Below are 13,036 nucleotides of genomic sequence, written 5' to 3'. Positions count from 1 at the left end.
GTGAGGACAGATGAGGTTGACTGAAGACAGCTTTGAAGAAAGCAACTATCAAATAAGACTTGCTATTGAGCTGAATGAGAAGCCATGATCAAGAAAATGTAATTTTGTAAAGTCCCTGGTATGCATGAGTTGAAGAAATGATGGCACCTTCTCTCAGTGGCAATAATAAGAGGAAAACATCCCCACATTGACAAATGAATTGGTTTTTGAAATTCTCAGGAATGAAAGGACTCTTGATTCCTGGAATTCTTATATTCTGGAGGAAAATGTGCAATCAGCTCATGAAACAAGATAGAGAACCAGTCAAGGGGATTTTTGTCCCAGTGAACCTACCTGAACAGCATACAATATGCAGCAATAATGTTTACCAGTTTAAGTCAAGAGGAAAGTCAATGCCTTATACAAGATATGAGAAGACTGAGAAACAAGTTCAATAAAAAATCTTTTCAGATAAGCATCACCCAGAGTAGTCTTGAACTACCACAAAACATCATTCACCAACCTACTCAGTAACCCAGGGACTATTGTTTTCTCTTTGTTCTCCTGCAGGGCTAGCAACTGTGTATGGTTCAGAGATACTTATGCCACAGGAATAAAGCAGTTAGGAATAACTGAATTTATATTATTTATTCTATGATGCTCACATGCAATATTGCAAGTTACTCAATTTTGATGGAAAAAACAATTCTATTAAACCAATTCAGAATGGTCAACAATTGCAGAATAAATTCTTAGTGTAGCAGAGCTTTCTATAATGTCAAGAAAAGCATGCCATGCAAGCAGAGAAAAGAGTTGGACTTAATTTGGGCAAGCTGATGCTAAATATGAAGGAAACAGCTTTAGGAACAATCTATAGTGTGATCAAAGCCATTTCAAGATGATGCAGGGAAAACACTGGTAAACATTCATGACACCTTAAACTAAAACAATTACAGTAAAATAACTTCTCTGTGAGCAAGTGCCAACAATCAGATTGAAATTAGGAAAAATAAATTGTTTTAAAAATATGCACAGTAAGTCCTTGTGTACACAGGCAGAGTAGCATTTCTGGTAAATGGTGGAATAGTTCACCTTAGTAGTAGTATAAGTAGGTTAGCTCTTGATGGTAACTGACATTATTAAGGCTTTTATTATTGTTTCCTGAATTGATATGGGTGGCATCCAGGTTAGCTGCAAAGTGCAATGTGTAATTCTACTTCTGTTCCTAATGCTGGGAAATAGCCTAGCTATTTTTGAGTGGGATGTGGTTGAAGGGAAAGCATTTGAGTGTGCATATAAGCGTTCCCAAAGAGCAGGAATCTAATCTGAGCAATGATGTGGGAAGCAGAAATGATAACAATAACAGAAAGGATATTTATTTAAGGAAATACATGAGAAGGATGGAGAGCCAGTTTAGTGTAGTGGTTAAGGCACCAGGCTAGAAACCCTGAGACTATGAGTTCTAGTTTCACCTTAGGCATGAAGCCAGCTGGGTGACCTTGGGCCAATCACTCAGCCCTAGGAAGAAGGCATTTTCAAAAAACCTTGCCAAGTAAACTGCAGGGGCTCATCTAGGCAGTCACCAGGAGTCAACACTGACTTGAAGGAGGGTGCACGCACATACAGATAGGGATAAGCAAAGCTCTATATTACCAGGAGAAGAGTCAGAGAACAAGCATTCCATGGGTGCATGCCTGGGGATAAAGGCAGAAAGAATTAACCTGAATTAAGCAGACAAAGAGTGGGAAGATGGATGAACAAAGAGGAGACAAAAAGTAAATCCTTAACTCTCTATCTATACCTCTCTCACCCTTGTAGTTGGTAAGCCACTGAAGTCATCCTTTCTTCAGATGTTGCCTGCAAGAAAGAAGCCACTAAAGTCCACAATCCTTGATTTGGATCTGGACTTAATCAAAGATAGAGTCCTTGAAATTACAAGTAATTGTAAGTTGCATTGATGTCAAACACCTAAGTACAAGAATATATAGGAGATGTCAGTTTCTTTTTTATAAAAAAGTAATATTATTTTTAACAGGCAGTTCAGCTCTGGTATTATTTTTCAGATACCACCCCCCCCAAAAAAAGTAAAGAACACCATTCCGAGGAAAAACCCTGATAAGCCTGAGAATAACCCTGAGAATAATTAGGAAATAACATTTTCCTAACCACTACCAAATACTTCCAAGACCATTTCTGTGTGAAAGAAACCTAGTCTTCATCAAAATAATTCTGATCAGCACTTCTGGTCCAAACTATATGATAACTTAAAGCTAAAGTCCTATCTTTTCCTTTATGTGGACTGCTATACCATCATCAAAGCTCTTTGTGGACTACCACATAAGCCAGGGGGTGGAAAGATAGCATCCATGGGGCCCCAACATTATTTTTACTTTCCAAAGTTTTTGATATTCTTCTCTGAAGTATTAATGAGAATTCAAGCAAAACTCTCAAAGTAATATGTAGCAATCTCATGGGATTTGTGCCATTTAGAATATGTGTGTGTGTGTGAGGGAGTGAGTGGATGTATGGATGAATGGATGGACGGACAGATCTTTATATATATAGCTTTGCCCTGTCTTTCTTACAAGCAAGCATGCAGATGGCTCATCTATCACTTTTCCTTCAGACTTCTTATTTCATAAAATTTCCCACTCTCCATCTATGAATGGATGATATATTTTTAACATCTATTATCCCAAAAGAAGATTGTTTTAAGTCAATCCATTCATTAAAAAAAATATTTGAAAATCAAAGAAAGAAGCCTATGGCTTACAACAGGTGTGTCCAACCTGTGGCCCATGGCCCGCATGTGGCCCCGAACAGCTAGTAATGCGGTCCCAAAAAATCGTAAACTTTTAACACTATTTTGCAATTTTTTTCATGACTCAATCGCACGGTGCTTGAGCATGGACTGCATAGGTAGGAACAACAGAACACAGTGTAGGGGAGGGGGCAGTGCAGTACTAATGCAGCTGCCGCCCACTACACATGTCAGCTTGTGGTGACTTGGCATTATATATAATATTTCAACCTACCTACATGTGTTCTGTTACAACAGGCATTTATTGTTATTATTATTAAGTAGACATGTAAGTTTTCTTATTTGATTATTAAACTTTGCTTTGTTTATTTGGCTACCTAACAATTTACGATGGGTTTGTTGTGTTATTTCTTTAAAAATACATTTATTCCTAAATATATTTATTCCAGCATGGCTTCAACATCATTTCAACAGAAAACAGAACCCAAAAAAGAAAAGAAAAAAAGAAAAATCACAGATTAAGAGCATTCAGTGAAAAATGGTCAGATGAGTACTTTTTTGTTGAGACAAATACTAAGGCACTATGCTTAATTTGTAGGGAAAATGTGTCAGTTTTCAAAGACTACAATTTGAAAAGGCATTATATGGAAAAACATGCTGCCAAATTCAAAGCATATCAAGGAATTTGTCGTAAAGACAAATTAGCAGAACTGAAAAAAAGTCTGTTGTCTCAACATTTTTTTCAAAAAAAAGTCACAACTCAAAAGGACTCTATTATAAAAGCTAGTTATTTGGTAGCAAATCTGATTGCAAAAAAAATCGAATGAATAACTTTATTGATTAGTCAAATGACCATATCAGAAAGTTGGGCATCAGCCACTATAAGATATAAAATATAAAATATGATACCATAAAACAGCTAAAATATAGTAAAATTAACTAAAATATACTATGGTGAGATAAAATATGATAAAATACAGTAGGGTAAAATAGAGATAAAAGTGTAAGGTAAAAATGCAAGATGTGAAAAAACAAGTGATAAAATACAGAAACAATGTGAGTTTAAATGAATTCATCACCTTTACATGCCACCCCAATGCGTTCTATAAATTGCGTTCTCAGTTAGACAGTCCTAACTATAAGCTTAACAGTTCTATTGACCACATATGTATTTGTGCCCCGGAGGAAGTATAGTCTTTTGTTATTGTCCCAGTATGTGGTTCTGTCAATTAATGTCTGAAGGTACTGAGCCCTTGCTGGGGCATATAGTTGGCAGTTAAATAGGACATGTGCAACATCTTCTACTTTGGGTGCTCCACAAACACATGTCCTCTCAAGGTAAGGCACTTGGTGGAATCGTCCATATTTGACCATAGAATCTAGTTGCTCAAATCTTGCTCTAGTAATATGGTATTGAGTCAGACCCATTGTCAGGTACTTTTCTATTTGAAAGGACAGTTTATTCTTGGCCAGCCATTTCAATGACCTATTGTGTGCAAGTGACTCAATGTCTATTTGGGCATTAACATCCAAGACTCTTTGTTTGAATATTGCCTTGGCCTGGTCTCCGGCTGAAAGTAAGTATTGTGATGAAAAGCCGAGGAATGCGATAGTTTGGAGGAGTTGGTTGATCCATGTGGAGGGTTGAGGTGTGCCCATCTGTTCTTCAAGGCACATTTTTGGTAGTCTATCATTTTCCATTGGGAGAATCCTCCACCAGTAGTTGAAGACTTTGGTTACTGATAGACTGTAAATGGAATGGGTGCCTGTTTCAGCTCTTACTGCTGCTGCAGGTGTATTCCTGTCGGTCCCCAGAATAGTTCTTAAGAAGCTTGCTTGATTTTGTTCAAGTAAGGAGGCCTTTGATAGGCCCCACAATTCAGTACCATATGTTAGCACGGGTACAACTTTTGCCTTGTGGACCTTCAGAATGGGGAGCAGAGAGCAAGGGTGGTTGTAACTAAGTAGTTTCATTAGTGTTTTAGATCTTGCTGTGGCCTTTGCAGAACTTTACTTGTAATGATTAACCCAAGGCCCTGTGTCTGTAAAAACCACCCCTAGATATGAAAAAGAGTCTATTTGTTTTATAGGCTCCCCATCCAAGTGCCAATTGTATTTGGCCCATCTTTTCCCAAAAACCACCACTTTGGATTTGGACTTGTTATATTCAAAAAGTTTGCAGCACAGTAAGCACCAAATTTCCCCATCAATCTTCTCAGGCCTACTTGGGGATGTACCATCAAAACCATGTCATCTGCATACAAGAGGATATTGATATGTCTGTTGAGGATCATTTACCGATGGTGAGTTTATTAAGAAATGTATGGAAAGTGTGGTAGATGTAATTTGTCCTGATAGAAAAAGCATTTTTTCTAAAATCAGTTTGTCTCACCAGTGAATTGAATAAATAAGAAAATTTATTGAAAGAGGTTTGAAGAGTAAAGCTGCTAATTTCAAATTTTATGCTTTGGCGATGGATGAAAGTACTGATGCTACAGATACAGCTCTACTTGCCATTTTTATTAGAGGTATTGATAACGAATATAATGTCACAGAAGAAATAGATTCTTTGGTGCCATTAAAAGATACAGCTAAATCTCTTGATTTGAACGAAGCAGTAAAAATGACGTTAAAGCAATTTCTTTAACCATTGTCAACATATCTGGTATATCTACTGATGGCGCCCCGGCGATGGTTGGTAAAAGTGTGGGACTTACAAAATTGATAGAAAACAATGCAAGTGCTGCTGGCAACTCACATTTGATGAAGTATCACTGCATTCTACATCAAAAAAATTTATGTGCGAAAGCTTTAAAAATGGATAATGTCATACAAATTGTCATCAAAGCAGTGAATTTCATAAGGGCCAAGGGATTGAATCATCACCAATTCCAGGAGTTCCTTAAAAGTGTGGATGCTGATTATGGGGACATCATTTACTTTTCTGAAGTACAGTGGCTAAGTTGGGGTTAAATGCTGAAAAGATTTTATGATTTGTGAAATCAAATCAAATCGTTTATGGAATCAAAAAGAAAATCTGTGCTAGAACTTGAAGATGAAAAATGGCTCACAGATTTAGCATTTTTGGTGGATTTGACTGCTCATTTAAATGAGTTAAACATGAGTCTTCAAAGTGAAAACCAACTTACCATTGCAATGTTTCAAACCATAACAGTGTTTGAAATGTAACTTAAAGTATGGCAAGCTCAAGTTATAGAAAATAATTTTATATATTTTAATCTGTTGGCTAAACACAGTCCTGTGAACAGCAAGAAATATGCAGCCTTGCTTTTCAGTTTGGTACAGGAATTTGAAAATGGGTTTCAAGATTTCCAGAAAAATCATCAATATTTTGGTATATTTTCGACTCCATTTTCAGTCAACATAACTACATTACCTCCGAATTTTCAAATGGGATGCATAGAGTTGCAATCAGACATCCAACTCAAAGAAAAATTTGATCATGTCTCTCTATTGGACTTTTATAAGACCTGTCTTCCCAGAGAAAAATATCCCTCGCTTCACAATCGCGCCTTATTGATGACATCGCTTTTTGGCAGCACGTACATTTGTGAGCAACTATTTTCAAGGATGAAGCACACAAAGAGTAAAATTAGAATTAAAATTTCTGACGAGCACCTTGAGAACTCACTGAGAATTGCAACCACTTTCATCGAACCAGACACTAATGCATTAGTTTCACAAAAACAAGGTCAAATATCCCACTAATTTTATGTTGCCCTCTTTTTTTAATTTTATAATAAAAATATAAAAAATGAATGAAGTTTTATTACTTATATACATTAACTATATTATATAATGTATGTGTGGCCCAAGACAATTCCTCTTCGCTCAGTGTGGCCCAGGGAAGCCAAAAGTTCAAATCATGCACGTGCTTCTGTAGGGCACATATACAGAAAGTCCTTTAGTATCACTTTGGCATTCTATAGGTGACCACATAAATCTTATAAACATCAGATTTACACATCTCATAGTGTCATTCCATTTCAAGTGAAAGAAAGGTTTAATGTTTTATTAAGATCTTATATTTCTCAATTTTGAACTATAACAATCTTTGTTTCCCCACTTCCAGAATGGTAATAAATTATAGAAAATTGCAAGGCTTGCCCATTAAATTTAAGTGCTAAGCATCATTTAACTAGGAGCAGCTCTGGAGGATAAGATATGAGTAGGACCGAATTCTATACATATTTTATATTAGAATGAAAAATTTCACAATGAAACATACCAGACATTAATCAGTCTGAAGGTTTTGAAGATCAGAACAATTCAAAATGCTTTTCATAAAAATACTTTACAGTAAAAGCAACTTGTTAAACCTAAAGCACACCAATAATGGAAGATTCTAATTACTTGACTTAGAAGAGAATAATTTAAAACAAATCTATATTTTTATAATAGCAGGAATTTGGCTGAGGAGATAAATATTCAAGTAAATTCCCTTTGTAGTTTACCTGAGGTTTGTTTTTGCTCTTTTAGTAGCTGCCTTTGAAAATCAAAATGGTAAGTAGTAACTGACACTACAGCCCAGGTTTCACTCTCTATTTGCAGACAGTGTTCTAATTTTCTATTAATTTACTTCCTGATTTATCATCCTGCACTAGGATAGAATGAAGTTTAGAGTAACATCACCTGCAAGAAATTATCTAATCTCCTTCAACAACACAGAAGTTCAGTATATATACATTATTTAAAAGCTTTGCAAATCTGTCCTTTTTGTTTTTGAGATGCACTGCACAGACCTTCAGAACCCTTCTCTTTTCTTCAGTTGGTTCATTTTATCTTAGCACTTCCTTGCTTACTTGAACTTGTCTCTGGTTCTCCCTCCTTATGGAAAACACTTTGCCACAATTCAGCATCACTGGGCAATTGAACAGGAAAAACGGTTGTCTCAGCATGACAACCATGAAAGTAGAGTTACCTCTATCATGCTATGCTGGAAGAAAGGAATTGCTGGTGTAAGATGAAACTTTGTTTATATAGTGGGAAGGAAAATCATTATGTCTTCAACAAAAACATCTGGATCATGGCAGCCCAAAGAGAAAGTCCTGGCTTCAAAGATCTCCTAGATCAGATGTTTGGTCAGGGTTTAACTTCCTGTTGCTGGTGGCCCTAGGGATCTGGAGTTTATTATTCAACTTCCTAGACCAGCAGACACCACTATGCAAACAAGACTGTGATTTATTCTGGGACTATTAACATGTCATCATCCTTCAATGCAAGCAATTCCTCATCCAGTCAGAACAGAAGGCATTGATGGAAACCCTTTGCTCAGTGATCTTGTAAAAAAAAAAAGCACCATTAGGACTAGAGTTGCTGGGCTGTCAGCAATTTTTAGTGCCCATAATTTCTCAGTTTCCTTTGATGTCAGGTTTGATCATACTCTCCAGCTCCGATTCTTTAGTGTAAGTTATCCACAAGAAAAGCTAAGACTGCTCTCATGACATGATCAGGTAAAAATGCAGGTTTATGTCCAGCCAAATAATCAGAGATATTAGCGTTTTTCCTTCTCTTTTGGCATGAACAAAAGGTTCAGGATTAATTTGGTTGTGGGGCCCCTTCTTTCACTTTTGGAAAGGATCCAAGTAGCTAAGAAAAGAACTGAAATGCTAGAAGAATAAAACATGACAGAAGGAAGATATTTTTTTTGGCTTGATTATTATATCTCAAACTTCTGTTCACTAAAAATGTTGTTGTTTATTCGTTCAGTCGCTTCCGACTCTTCATGACTCCATAGACTAGCCCACGCGAGAGCTTCCTGTCAGTCGTCAACACCCCCAGGGACGAGTCCGTCACCTCTAGAATATCATCCATCCATCTTGTCGGCCCCTCTTCCTTTTGCCCTCCACTCTCCCTAGCATCAGCATCTTCTCCAGGGTGTCCTGTCTTCTCATTATTTGGCCAAAGTATTTCAGTTTTGCCTTTAATACCATTCCCTCAAGTGAGCAGTCTGGCTTGATTTCCTGGAGTATGGACTGGTTTGATCTTCTTGCAGTCCAAGGCACTCTCAGAATTTTCTTCCAACACCACAGTTCAAAAGCATCTATTTTCCTTCTCTCAGCCTTCCTCATGGTCCAGCTCTCGCAGCCATATGTTACTACGGGGAATACCATTGCTTTAACTATGTGGATCTTTGTTGTCAGTGTGATGTCTCTGCTCTTAACTATTTTATTTAGAATTGTCATTGCTCTTCTCTCAAGGATTAAACATCTTCTGATTTCCTGACTGCAGTCAGCATCTGCAGTAAACTTCGCACCTAGAAATACAAAGTCTTTCACTGCCTCTATGTTTTCTCCCTCTATTTGCCAGTTATCAATCAAGCTGGTTGGCATAATCTTGTTGGTTTTTTTTAGGTTTAGCTGCAGGCCAGCTTTTGCACTTTCTTCTTTCACCTTCATCATAAGGCTCCTCAGTTCCTCTACGCTTTCAGCCATCAAAGTGGTATCATCTGCATATCTGAGATTGTTAATGTTTCTTCTAGTGAATTTAACTCTAGCCTTGGATTTCTCAAGCCCAGCACATCACATGATGTGTTCTGCATACAAGTTGAATAGGTAAGGTGAGAGTATACAACCCTGCCATACTCCTTTCCCAATCTTAAACCAGTCCGTTGTTCCGTGGTCTGTTCTTACCGTTGCTACTTGGTCTTTATACAGATTCTTCAGGAGGCAGACAAGATGACTTGGTATCCCCATACCACTAAGATCTTGCCACAGTTTGTTATGGTCCACACAGTCAAAGGCTTTTGAATAGTCAATAAAACAGAAATAGATGTTTTTCTGAAACTCCCTGGCTTTTTCCATTATCCAGCGGATATTGGCAATTTGGTCCTGAGTTCCTCTGCCTTTTCTAAACCCAGCTTGTGCATCTGGCAATTCTCGCTCCATGAATTGCTGAAGTCTACCTTGCAGGATCTTGAGCATTACCTTACTGGCATGTGAAATGAGTGCCACTGTTCGATAGTTTGAACATTCTTTAGTGTTTCCCTTTTTTGGTATGGGGATATAAGTTGATTTTTTCCAATCTGATGGCCATTCTTGTGTTTTCCAAATTTGCTGCATATAGCATGCATTACCTTGACAGCATCATCTCGCAAGATTTTGAACAATTCAGCTAGGATACTGTCGTCTCCTGCTGCCTTGTTGTTAGCAATGTTTCTTAAGGCCCATTAACCTCACTCTTCAGGATGTCTGGCTCTAGCTCACTGACCACAATGTCAAAGCTATCCCCAATACTGTTATCCTTCCTATACAGGTCTTCTGTATATTCTTGCCACCTTTTCTTGATCTCTTCTTCTTCTGTTAGGTCCTTGCCATCTTTGTTTTTGATCATACCCATTTTGGCCTGGAATTTACCTCCGATGTTTCTAATTTTCTGGAAGAGGTCTCTTGTCCTTCCTATTCTATTGTCTTATTCCGCTTCCGTGCATTGCTTGTTTAAAAATAATTCCTTATCTCTTCTGGCTAACCTCTGGAATTTTGCATTTAATTGGGCATATCTCCCCCTATCACTGTTGCCTTTTGCTTTCCTTCTTTCTTGGGCTACTTCTAGTTCTCGGCAGACAGCCATTTTGCCTTCTTGTTTTCTCTTTCTTTGGGATGTATTTTGTTGCCACCTCCTGGACAATGTTGCGAACTTCTGTCCATAGTTCTTCCAGGACCCTATCTACTAAGTCCAGTCCCTTAAATCTATTCTTCACATCCACTGCATATTCCTTAGGAATATTAGTGAGCTCATATCTAGCTGATCTGTGGGTCTTCCCTAATCTCTTTAGTCTGATCCTAAATTGTGCAAGAAGAAGTTCGCGACCTGAACTACAGTCAGCTCCAGGTCTTGTTTTTACTGACTGTATAGATGTCCGCCACCTTTGGCTGCAAAGGATGTAATCAATCTGATTTCGGTGTTGTCCATCTGGTGACATCCATTTATAAAGCCATCTCTTAGGTTGTTGGAAGAGAGTGTTTGTTATGCAGAGTGAGTTTTCTTGGCAAAATCCTATCAGCCTATGTCCTGCTTCATTTTGTTCTCCCAGGCCATGCTTACCTGTAATTCCAGGTGTCATTTGACTGCCCACCTTAGCATTCCAGTCCCCTGTGATGAAAATATCTTTTCTTTTAGGTGTATTGTCCAGTAGGTGCTGCAGATCCTCATAGAACTGCTCTACTTCAGCTTCTTCAGCATCTGTGGTTGGGGCATATATTTGGATCACTGTGATGTTAGATGGCTTGCCCTGAATTCGAACTGAGATCATTCTATCATTTTTTGGATTGTATCCAAGCACTGCTTTAGCCACTTGACTATTAATTATGAAGGCTACTCCACTTCTTCTGTGGTCCTCTTGTCCACAGTAGTAGATCTGGTGGTCATTTGATGTGAAGTGGCCCATTCCAGTCTATTTCAGTTCACTGACACCCAACATGTCTATCTTTAATCTTGACATCTCACCAATAACCACATCCAATTTGCCCTGGCTCATAGATCTTACATTCCAGGTTCCAATGGTGTGTTGATCCTTAGAACATCGGATTCGCCGTTCACCACCAGCACCGTCGGGCGCTAGCCGTCCTTTCAGCTTTGAGCTAGCTGCGTCATCACATCTGGGGCTAGTTGAACTCATCCTCTGTTCTTCCCCAGAACTATCACTAAAAATACCTTGGAAAAAATTAAAGTTTTGTTTCAAAGTCTTATTTCTTATTAAGCAAATACAGCTTCATCTTCTTTTTCAAATAAATAAATAAATAGAATTCCAATTTAAGCATTTGGGGCTGCTATATGAAATATTAGATTCCACTTGTACAGTGCACTATTGTAAAAAACTATAATTTGATGTTGCTCACTCAGGAGAACTCAAAGCTAGCAGTGCATAATAAAGATGACCTCTTGCATTGTCTCCTCCTGGTTGTCTCTTATAATCCAACACATGGGATATATGAAAGACTGACTGAAAAGAAAATGTATTTAGTGCACAGCCTATCTTCTACCCAAGAGTTGACTAATTTCTACCTTTGATGTCCAGAATGAGTTGCTGCTTGTCACACCTGAACCTATCTATCCCACAAGCATCCTTCTACAGTATGTTGGTTTTCTACCTGACAGCTCTTTTCTCATCCGGATTATGTAGTCAATTCAGTAGAAGTGTTGCTGGCAGGGCTAGCTTAAGATACTTTGCTGCCTGAGGTAAATAGCAAGTTGTATTCTTTTTACTGCACATTGTATCTATGCATATAAAAAATGCTAACTCATCCTTCTACTGCCTATGTGTCAATCGTATAGACTGAGCAGTCTGGTAAGTGAATGTTATCTTGAAACATGTGGTGGCCTTATATGTTCCATTGCATCTGAGGACAGAAAGCTAGGTATGGAACAACCCAGCTGGGACCTCTGTTATCTCATATCCAGTATCACCGTCCAACATCTGCCATTTGGGGCAGCTACTTCCCCCACAATAGGAAAAAACCAGATTGATGATTACATGATATCACAGCAGGGGTAGGTTTTGATAAGGCTGCAGTGAGATATGTTATGCTGAGAAATCAAGACTAAGCACAAGATCTCCCAGTCTTAGGAGAGATTTGATCCAAAGTTTCAAACCACACATTTTAAAAGAATGGCTTTTAAAAGCACAATAAGAAGATACAACTAGTTGAACAGAACTAAAAAAAAACCCTTCAGATATTTTTTACACAAAAGAGAAATCTTCACATCTACTATCATTACTTTCATTCAGGATGGACATGTATATACTCAAGCGTGTGCTGGGCCATCTAGTTTTCTTCAACTGACTCTGAGATCAGTGATGTTTATTTTCATATCAAGAAGGTCAGAGTTTTTGTTAGGCCAGTCTCTCAAGTTCTAGTAATACTTAAAAGCTGTGTTGAGCTCACTTGTTTTATATCCTTCATATCGTATAATTTGCAGAAAGACAGAACGGAGAAGGTTCTAGCAGTCTGTAGAAGTTCTTACTGATCAGTAAGAACTAATTATCTTCATGGCTAAGCTAGCCTCTAAACATTTATTTTATTTCCTGAGAGAAAAAATTATGGGCAGAATGGCAGGATATAAATCATATAACTCAATAATAAATAAAGACATAAAACCTTGCTATCTAACAATCTTAGAATCTGGAGAAATGAGAAATTATTTAAATCCCAAATGAACTTGTTTTCTAGGCAGGCCTCCCCAAAGTCACTCAGTTCTAAAATCATAAGCAGTATATTTACTCTTTCATTCATCACTGTAGCTGAATCCAAACTGAACAATATTTCAGGGTTGGCA

Source organism: Candoia aspera, chromosome 4, assembly GCF_035149785.1.
Source record: "Candoia aspera isolate rCanAsp1 chromosome 4, rCanAsp1.hap2, whole genome shotgun sequence".
NCBI lineage: Eukaryota > Metazoa > Chordata > Lepidosauria > Squamata > Boidae > Candoia > Candoia aspera.
The sequence above is the reverse complement of the archived record's forward strand: the minus strand, read 5'-3'. Positions refer to the sequence as shown.